Source organism: Crocodylus porosus, unplaced genomic scaffold, assembly GCF_001723895.1.
Source record: "Crocodylus porosus isolate Cpor-Errol unplaced genomic scaffold, CroPor_comp1, whole genome shotgun sequence".
Lineage (NCBI taxonomy): Eukaryota > Metazoa > Chordata > Crocodylia > Crocodylidae > Crocodylus > Crocodylus porosus.
This window is the reverse complement of record NW_017728906.1, coordinates 177548765-177558296: the sequence shown is the minus strand read 5'-3', so window position 1 is coordinate 177558296 and position 9532 is coordinate 177548765.

Genomic DNA, 9532 nt, shown 5'->3' with positions numbered 1-9532 from the left:
ACCAAGTAGCACAGAAGTGCTAAGTGGGTTGCAGGACACAGCCATTTCTCCCTAAAAAAACCTGATAGGAATTAACCCTTACCTGCCAAGCTCTTAAGGTTTTTGTATCTGGTATTTTACATTGCCACTAGCACTCAGGTACATAAAGTGGCACAGCTGTGCCTTATAATTTAGGAGTTAGACTTAGTTTGTTACACTTTAAGATTCAACAGGAAGGTGATTTACAGATAAGGCTACGTGCAATTTAGATATGGCTGAGAGGCAATAGTTGAAAATCCAGGGTACTGGACATGCTGAAGGGAGGCAGGCCAGTGAAGTGTGACAGGTATTGTATCTGAAGAATCTGAAGAGAACAGGATTGTGACAGCTTAGACAAGCAATTTAATTAGACAAGGCACTAAACTTCAAGGTGGTATAAGGCTGGAGTGTAAGGGGTGGCAGAGCCCCAGAATCTCATAATGGAAAGAAACTCATGGGTCTCCAAATCCAGGGAGTTGGAGTGGGGCTGTGACTGGACCAAACACCTCCTAAGTTATTAGATCTAAAAAAACCCCAAACACGTGGCAGGCAATTTTATCACAATTGCAACCCAAAACTTGCAAGATAAGGAAGCCTGATGCCTTTTCTTGGAACAATGTCTAACTTGAAGTACTGCCAAGGCAGAAGAAGAGCTTCTGAGACAATACATATAACAAGAAGCCCTCATACCAATAACCTACAATCTAAAAAAACCTCAAAAGAATATCTGGCAATACTAACAAACTCCAGTACTCAGCATCATTCCAATAAGGCTTACTGGAAAACAAGGTAAAGGTTGACTTGGTTACCATCTACACATGCTTACATTTACTGCACAGTATTAGTCTACTGTGCAGTTAGCTACTACCTGTAAATACACATAGTAAACTAATTGTACAATAATTACTGCACAGTAGTATATGTGTAGATGCTGATGGGGAGCAAAGTTGCTCTTGGTCAGCCTCAACACTAGGTGGCCACAAGGGACTGGGAACTTTCCCTGTCCTGGCACTACTCAGCTCCCAGCTCCCCACAGGAGCTGGGAGCCAAGCAGTGCTGGGACTCAGGAGCTTCTTGCTTCCCTGTGCAGCCCAGGGCTGGCTGGGCAGGAACTTTCCTTTCTGGGGCAGGTCCCAGCCAGTTCTGGCAGGGGCACTTTAACTAAAACTCACTGAATGAGTTTTGAAACATAGGACTCTGAATACATGTGATGCTGCAGTGTTTTAAATAGAGCAGCTGCCGCTCTAATTAAAAATTTCTCTTTATCCTGGAGCATGTGTATAGATACCCACTGTGACCTGAACTGCACAGGAGGCCATGTTAAATGATCATGAGTGTCTCTTCTGGTCTCAAATCTCCAAATATTTTTCAAATTCAATTACATTTTTTTCTACTTCTTGCTTTATTTCTAAAGACGATCTCTATCATTTGGGCTCTCTTTTTTCAAAATTATTAACACTGAGTTAGTCATTAGTCACAGAATATGACCATTGTGGGTATGGACAGACAAATGCTTGAAGCCCTTTCAAAATGGGAACCTTTCAAAAGGGCAGCAGCTGGTACATTGTAATGGTTATGTGTGACTGAGATGAGAATGATTCCTGGTTGAAGAAGTGTTAAAGTCTAAATTCTTTGGAAAATGCACACTGTTCTCAGCCCAATCACACATAACAATTAAAACATAAACTTTTGAAAAGTTTCCCATCTGCTCTAAGTTTTCCTGTGTCCACACCCTGGGAGTTTTGACACAGTTATACAGACAATTAGAAACTCAGACCAAATTCTAATTAAGGGGTGGGCAAAATATAATCCATGGGCTGAATCCAGCCTGCCAAGAGATTTGATCCAGGAACTCACTGGATCTGGCCCTCAGGTGGCTGGCTGTTCTAGCCTTTGTGTGGTGCCAGGCAGGCAGGGGGGACTGCTTTCACCTAGTTGTGGACCCAGGCGGGGCTTCTGCCACAATAGGCAGGCTGTGGCATCAGCTGTGGATGCTGTGGGCAGTTTCAGAAACCTGAACGCAAAACCTGTCAAGTGGTGCCCACGGCTGACTTGCTGCTTTCCTAGCATGGTAGAAACTCCCATCTGGAGCCCCAACCTGGAACGTGCCACCACTGTTCCCAGGCAGGTCCCCAGCCATGGACCCAGGCAGGAGCTGGTGCTGTTCTGGGTGGATGGCAGGGTCTCTTCTCTTCTCTTCTCTTCTCTTCTCTCTGTGCCTCCCCTCCTTCCTGCAGAAACCAGCTGAAGCTGACACCAGCACTTACCTGAGTCCACAGCTGAGGGTTGGGACTCCTGGCAAACTGCAACTCTGGCTGGGTTCTGGAGGGAGGGAAGAGGAGGGATGGAAGGAGGAGGAGAGAGACTCTAGGGAAGATACAGAGAGAGAGAGAGAGACAAACAGAGAAGAAAGAGAGATAGGAAGAGAGAGAGATGGACAGAGAGAGATCAAGAGACAGAGGGTGAGGACAGAAAGAGACAGAGAGAGGGAGAGAAGAGAAGAGAAGAGAGTGAGAGACAGAAAGACAGAGATGGATGTAATCCTCTGTAGGTGCCCAAAACTCATTAAGTGGCCCTCCAGCCAAAATAATTGCCCATGCAATTATTTTAATTCATGACAAGAACTTGCCAACGTATGATGTTATTTAGGAACAACTGTTCCAGAAAAAATTCAATGTGTGGACAATCCTATTCTGGAATAAGGCCTCCGTACCTCATTTTGACTATTAAGTAACCTTAAATTATTTTCCCTCATTTTAAAACAAGTTTATATTTACAGAGCAAAATCAGAAAGTAAAGTAAATTAGAAACTTTTAGGGGCCCTAAGATGCAGCAGAGGCAGCCCAGCCTGGGCTAACTGCCTCCTGATTCAGCCTGTGTTTTGGATTCATCTTCTGGATTTCTCCCTTGTATCTGGTAAATTAATCCCTGACCCTGGACCCCTGACTCTATGCCTGGCTCCCGTCCTTCTTAAGTGGCCTAACCAAGCTGATAGCAAGTTGATGAATACTATGGAACCTATGAAGAAGATCTTAACCTTTTTGGACTCAAGGCACCCCTCTATAACTTTTTTGAATTGAGGGTCACCCGATTTCAAAATTAATTTATATATTACAGTGTTTACCTCCTTCGAGAGGGTGGGTAGTGGAGGTGGGTGATCAGCCAGGCAGGGTGAAGCCTGTGCCTGCACTTATCTGCCACAGGGCCCTGATTTAAAATCATTGTAATGAAGACACATATTAATATGCCATTTACTCTGCCCTAGTTCTTTGGAATCCCATCTTGAAAGGTAGCTGGAGAACATTCTTTACATGTTCATCCCTCTTATGCCTTAGTAACTTGAGTGATCCAGTGACTGTGGAGTTATGATGGGCACTCTCTTTATCTAGACAGAAGGTGCTGTTTTCACTGCTCTGCAAAATCTTCCATCCTTTGCCATCAGCAGCAAGCACATACATGCCTTTTTATAGATTATAAGCCAGAAGGGTAAGCATATAAAGCTTTGATTCAGCCCAAACTTAAGCATGTGCATAGATCATAGAACTCAATGGGACTACTCAAGCGCTTAAAGTCACCGGATTCTTTGCTAAATTGAAACTCAGGGGAAGCAAAATCAGTATCCAGAATGTTTCATGCACCTCAATAACATTTAACAAATATCACCCCCTCATAAGTCTAATGGATAACTGGGATCCCTGGATTGGATGACACCAGCAACCCATGTAGTCAGTAAGGCTGTGTGAAGCTTCAGTCGCTAATTCGATTCAGCAGAGATTTGGCCCAATTCAGTGGCCGAATCTTCAAATCCAAATCAAATCAGGAGACACTTTAATCTCTCTGAATTGAATCAGAACGCTCCAAATCGATTCAGAGAAATTTGGAAAGATTCAGCAATTCAGACATAGACACAGCTTTAAATGTTCTTGTCCATATACCTCAAGGTAACAGGTGGCTTATGAATGCTGTGATTCTGGGGCAGATGGAGCATCCCACAGGAGCATGGTGAGCTCCCCAGTACACTCAGCAGCAGACCCAGAAGTGGACCAGAAGCACTTCCAGTCCACTTCCGGGTCCTCTGGGGAACGCACTAAGCCCCGCCCCCCCCCGACTTCCTCCTGGCTCGGCAACTGGTGCCTTCTGGGTCAGTGGCCGACTGCCAAGCCAGCAGGGAGTGTGGGGTGGGGGGTGGGGGCTAGTGCACTCCCAGCGGACACAACAGTGGACCTGAAGTACTTCCAGTCCTCTTCTGGGTTCACCAACAAGCATCCCCATGCTCTTTTGGGATGCTCCATTTGCCCCAGTATCACAGCATTCACAAGCCATGCCTGGTCCCTCAAGGCATGTAGAAAGAACTTTTAAAGTTGTGTATATGGCTGAATCACTGATTCTCTGAATCAGCATCAAATCTTCAGATTTGGATTCAGCCAAATTGAATCGGGACAGTAATCTGAATCAACGAATTGAATCACTGTGCCCAATTTGGGCTGAATCTAAATCAAATAGGGCCTGTTTCACACACCCCTAGTACTCATGTACTCTGTCTGTGACAGTGACCAGCATCAAGTCTCTCAGAGGATGATGCAAGGACCTTAATGTAGGCAGATGTGAGATAATCTGGCTCCCAACATTAAAATTTGTCTTAATTTCTAATAGTGAGAGATTGGTTTAAAACCTGAATTTGTTGAGAACAAATCTGCATAGGGTATTAAACAGCAATCATAACCCCCCCCCCCAGTTAATATTCAGAATTGTATCTGTATATCTTTATTCCCCTTTTTGGAACTTGCTAAATTCTAGGCCTGAAAAATTTTTTATGGAAGGAAGTTTTCACTGCCTTCAGAAGTGAAGGTATTGGGGGTCAGAGAGGTAACTGCCCTGGGCCACTATTTGTTGCGGGGAGGGACCTTGAATACCTCCCCCAGAACATGATCCTGCGTATAGGATACTGCCTCAAAATTCTGTATCTCCTCTGTGAACAATCCATGCTCTTATGTTCGTTGACTTCTATTATAGTCAGGGCTTGCATGTAACTTTTCTATATCCTGGGCAACCACTGGACTTTTAAATCAGTCTCATTTTTATTCTCTTCTAACCCAGAGTTAGGAGAGTCATTCCTCTACACAATACATAATACCTAGGTGGTTTGAGCCCTCTTTTAGGATGAGGTAGACTTGGTTTCAAATCCTTGCTCCAGTTTAGGAAGGCTAGAGATTTGAAACCAGGTCTCCTAAAAGATGGGGTCAAGCTAAACATTGTATTAAAGGATCATCTGTAATCTGAATCAAGATACCAGCTTTTTGGCTCAGGGTCTCCTGTGCTTAGGAACATAGGAATTTCCATACAGGATCAGATAGCACCTGTATAGAAAAACATTCTCTTACTTTAAGTGACTACTGCAGGTTTCAGAGGAACACAAGTGATTTACATTGACATTTGTGGAATATCCTGACCAATAGGACAGGATTTCTTTCTGTACATATATCAGTAATATGTACCAAGCAGAAGAGTTAATGAGGATAATAAATTTGTTGTTTGCAATATCAGGGGACTGGGTGCAGTGACCCAGGATACATCTTGCCAGCCTATGTTGCTAAAGAGGAAGTTTCTTTATAATCCTCTCAGAAAACAGATTATATCCTGAAGCCTGCTTTATATCCCTTTCAAACTCTTGGATTTATTCTGTTTACAATTCTGAAATTCTGGATGGCCTTATTATCCATATGAACGTTCAATCCCTTTTAGAATCATGCTGAGCTCCTCTCATGGGAATGGGTTCCACTTGCTAATTATACAAAAATATTTTTAATTACTTTGAAATGTTTTTCCTTTCAATTTCATCAAATGCCCCTTGTTATTGTGTTAGAATAAAAGCAGACAGGAGTGCTTAATTCACCATGTCAGTCTTATTCATTAGAGTGTATGATTCTATTTTGCGTCTCCCTTTTTTATTTGTCTTCTCTTTAAAGCAAGGAGTCCTATTATTTTCCAGTATTCCTTCATCTTTCTTAAGTTCAGTAAGTCACTATCTGTCCCTCTCTGCTATATCCTTTGAGATATGGTAACCAGAACTTAATGCTGTATTTTAAGTGAAGCCCCTTTCTAGTTGTCTCTACTCCTCTCATAGTCCCAACATGCCACTTTAGCACAACCTAATCACAGTATTTATCTTCCAACTGTTTTTCTTCATTCTAGTCTTAAATTCTCTGTCCCAATCACTTCTCTTCCTTTCCCGGTGTCCCTTTGTATTTAAATAAAACTGTTTCCCCTTTCTCATTCACAGACAAAATCTCATTGACAATTCAGGAGAGAGAGGCTTCTATTAGTTGGTCCAGTTCCAGTTCCAGTCTCTTGGTCTCGGTTCCAGTCACTGCCCCACTGTGATCCAGTGTATCCCTGGGTGGAGCATGCTCAGTTGAGCTGTGAGATGTTGCATACATAGTACAACTGGTGCTAGAGTTGTGAGAGTCTTGAGGGTGAAAATGTCAGAGATTTCAGATGCTGCAATCCCAGGAGACTCCACTGGGCATGTACAAACTAATTTACAAAGGCCAATTTGGGATGAATTTTCAGAGGAATAGCAAAATTTCTACCCTGAGACAAAAGGAGTCACCCTTCCAAATGTCAAGGCACTACAGCTGTTCAAAGAACTGTCACCATAGTCTTTTAACAGGCTAAAAATGATATTTTCCCCTTATCCTCAGAAATGACTTGAGCAAAGTCTACGTTTAGATAAACTGATTTTTCCACTGGCAAACTGCACACTGAAACAGTTAATACCAATTCTGCTTGATTTGTTAAAAAGATCACCATTTATTGAAATTTTCTCTCCTTAGTTTATAGATAGTTTCCAAATCCTCTAGGCTGGCCAAACAAGAAAAACAGACTTAGTTTTCTATGGATGGATATACCACCGAGAAACATTGGCATGTAAGTTAACCAACATAAAGAGTATTTTCTGTATTTGGAGGAAATTGCAAGGTGAAGACTCCCAAGTGCTATGGCACAAACAGTGACGGCATCTACACAAGACACTGCTGAGTTGCCTAATTATTTCCTCAGTGACTGTGTCTGTACAAGACACTGACTGCACAGTAGCCCAATATTACTGTGCAGTAGCATCACATGGCAAAAACCGTGATGCAAAACTACTGCGCAGTAGTATTAGGCTACTTCACAGTAGCATCACTGTACACAGTAGCAGCACTTTGAACCAGCATGGAGGAGTTCCAGGCTGGCAGGCTGATTCCTGGATCCACTGTTACCTGGGGCTGTGCCACTTCAATACAAGTGTTACAGTCATGGATCCACATCTAGCACCCAGAAGCAATACACTCTGGCATGAGCTGCACTGGAGTTTATTGTATCACACTAATTTCACATGTAGATGCACCCAGTGGCTAGGGACAGAAGTTACATGTAAACGAGTATAACTGATCAGGAACTGGTACAAATCTGTAACACAACAGAAGTTTAGTGCATATAAACTGCTTTCAAAATGGCTGAAACAAGTTTAAGATAAACTTGGATGGATGTAGCATCAGACTTAACTATTTTAGGTTAAATCAGTTTAGGTTACATTCTGTTCCAGATCCCCCCCCAGATTCAAGTTAACTCACAGTCTCTCAGAATCCCAGGATGCTTTTCACATCCCCCAGACCCCCCCTCCCTTACACAGTGGGCTGGCTAGCTTTCACCCAAGCTGTCAGCTTCAGCTGAGCTGGGAGGTGTGCTCTAGTACCCCCAGCTTCTTGCCTGGGCCACTGCAGGCAAGTGGTTGTATTTCCAGAATCAAAAGTGAGTGTCTGTTCACTTGTTTATCAGTTCAGTCTACTCAGCTTTGACTAACCTGTGAAGATTTAATCAATTCATCCTCGGGCTTTTTGACTGTGTGTACTTAGCTAGTATATGCATTTCACTGTGACTTCAATGACAATGCACACTGCTATAATATAATACTGTTCTAATGCCTTTCCAATGTCACCATAAATTATTAAGAATGCCTTATACTTTCCAATATTAGACTCTGTTTTCAATTTTTAGAACCTTAAACTTTAACATTTTGAGCTTACATTTCCCATGTTGAATGTCTGCCTTAGGCTGAATTCTGAAAAATTTCAGCAAATTTAGTTTAACTGTTTCTGAAAAAGAGGTTACAGGAAAAAATGTTTTATCCATGTTAAATTCTGGTGATCTTTTCATCCCAAAACTCTAGTGTTCCCATGCTTTTAAGCCTAGCTTTGAAATTCAGTAAGAAGAGTCTTTTAGGGATGTGGCTTTTACCACCTCTGGAAACTACCCTAGATTTAGGTAGCTTATAAACCTATGCAAAAATGCGTTTTGTATTGACTTAGTTGAGATTCATTGAGCATACTCCATTCAGGGGTATATGGAGCTGAGTAGGACTTTTTCTTTGCTATTGCATTTCATGGCTGTTATGTGTTTGGCTGGTCTGTATCATAAAGCAGAACGCAGAAAAAGTGTTTCTTGTGTTCTCAGTGCTCCCCACTTCTACAGACACTCAGTGAAAAGAAGAAACTGCTTGATTTGAATACAGAGGGCATAAACACTGGATCTGTGGATATTCAGGGAGAATATTTGGGGATAAGGAACCTGTCTGGGGGCATTAGAGGCTGGAAGTGGCAGGAAAGGAAAAGAAGTTAGAATGTGATCTGGGTTAGAGGCTATAAGGCTATAATTAGCTACATGAGGAGACTGGGATTGGGAGATAAGGGAGAATGACTGAGGGGTTTGATAAGAAGCTTGGGAGACTGGGATGACAATCCAAGGACATTGGGATCTACAACCTGTAAGGTGATGGGTGAAGGTGCAGAGAAAGAACTGGGAATCATTGGGCAGAAGGTTAGTACTAGCATAAGAAGTCTAAGCACTGATGACGAGGACAGGCTAATCCAAAAGTAGAACCAGGACAAGGAACTAGGGGCTAGCAGCTAGGAAAAGACAAACTTAGGACAGGGCAGAAGATCAAGGTTTGGTTGGTTAAAAGTCTGCAATCATTACTGCAAAGGACCGAATGGGTCCCCGGGTTCCTGCATCTCACCATTCTTAGCATTTTTGTAGATTTTGCTATCAAGTACATCTCATCACCCACTAGTGCAATTTCACATGAAGGATGAAAACTCTTGGGCTATGAAGGATGAAAACTCTTGGGCTGTCTCCAAACATGCAGGCACATATGGTTTGCAGTTAGTTGCCACAAAACCGCACATCTGGAATGTTAAAATTTGCAGCACAGGGGCAAAATTTGCTACCGGGATTTCTCTGTAGTAAAAATGCAGAGAAGAAGTGGCATGGCACACACTACAATAGCAGGCTCCAGAACAAATGGAGGTTCAGTCCTCCAGGAAGATGCCCTGGCTGCTGGTCAGAGCATATCAACTATTTCATTTGTGCCCCACCTGCTCCAGCCAGGAGAAGTGGAGAAAGGGCAGTTTGTCCAAAGGAAGACAATTTGTCCTCACCAAAGCACATGTGCAAGGGCGTGTACTGCAGCACA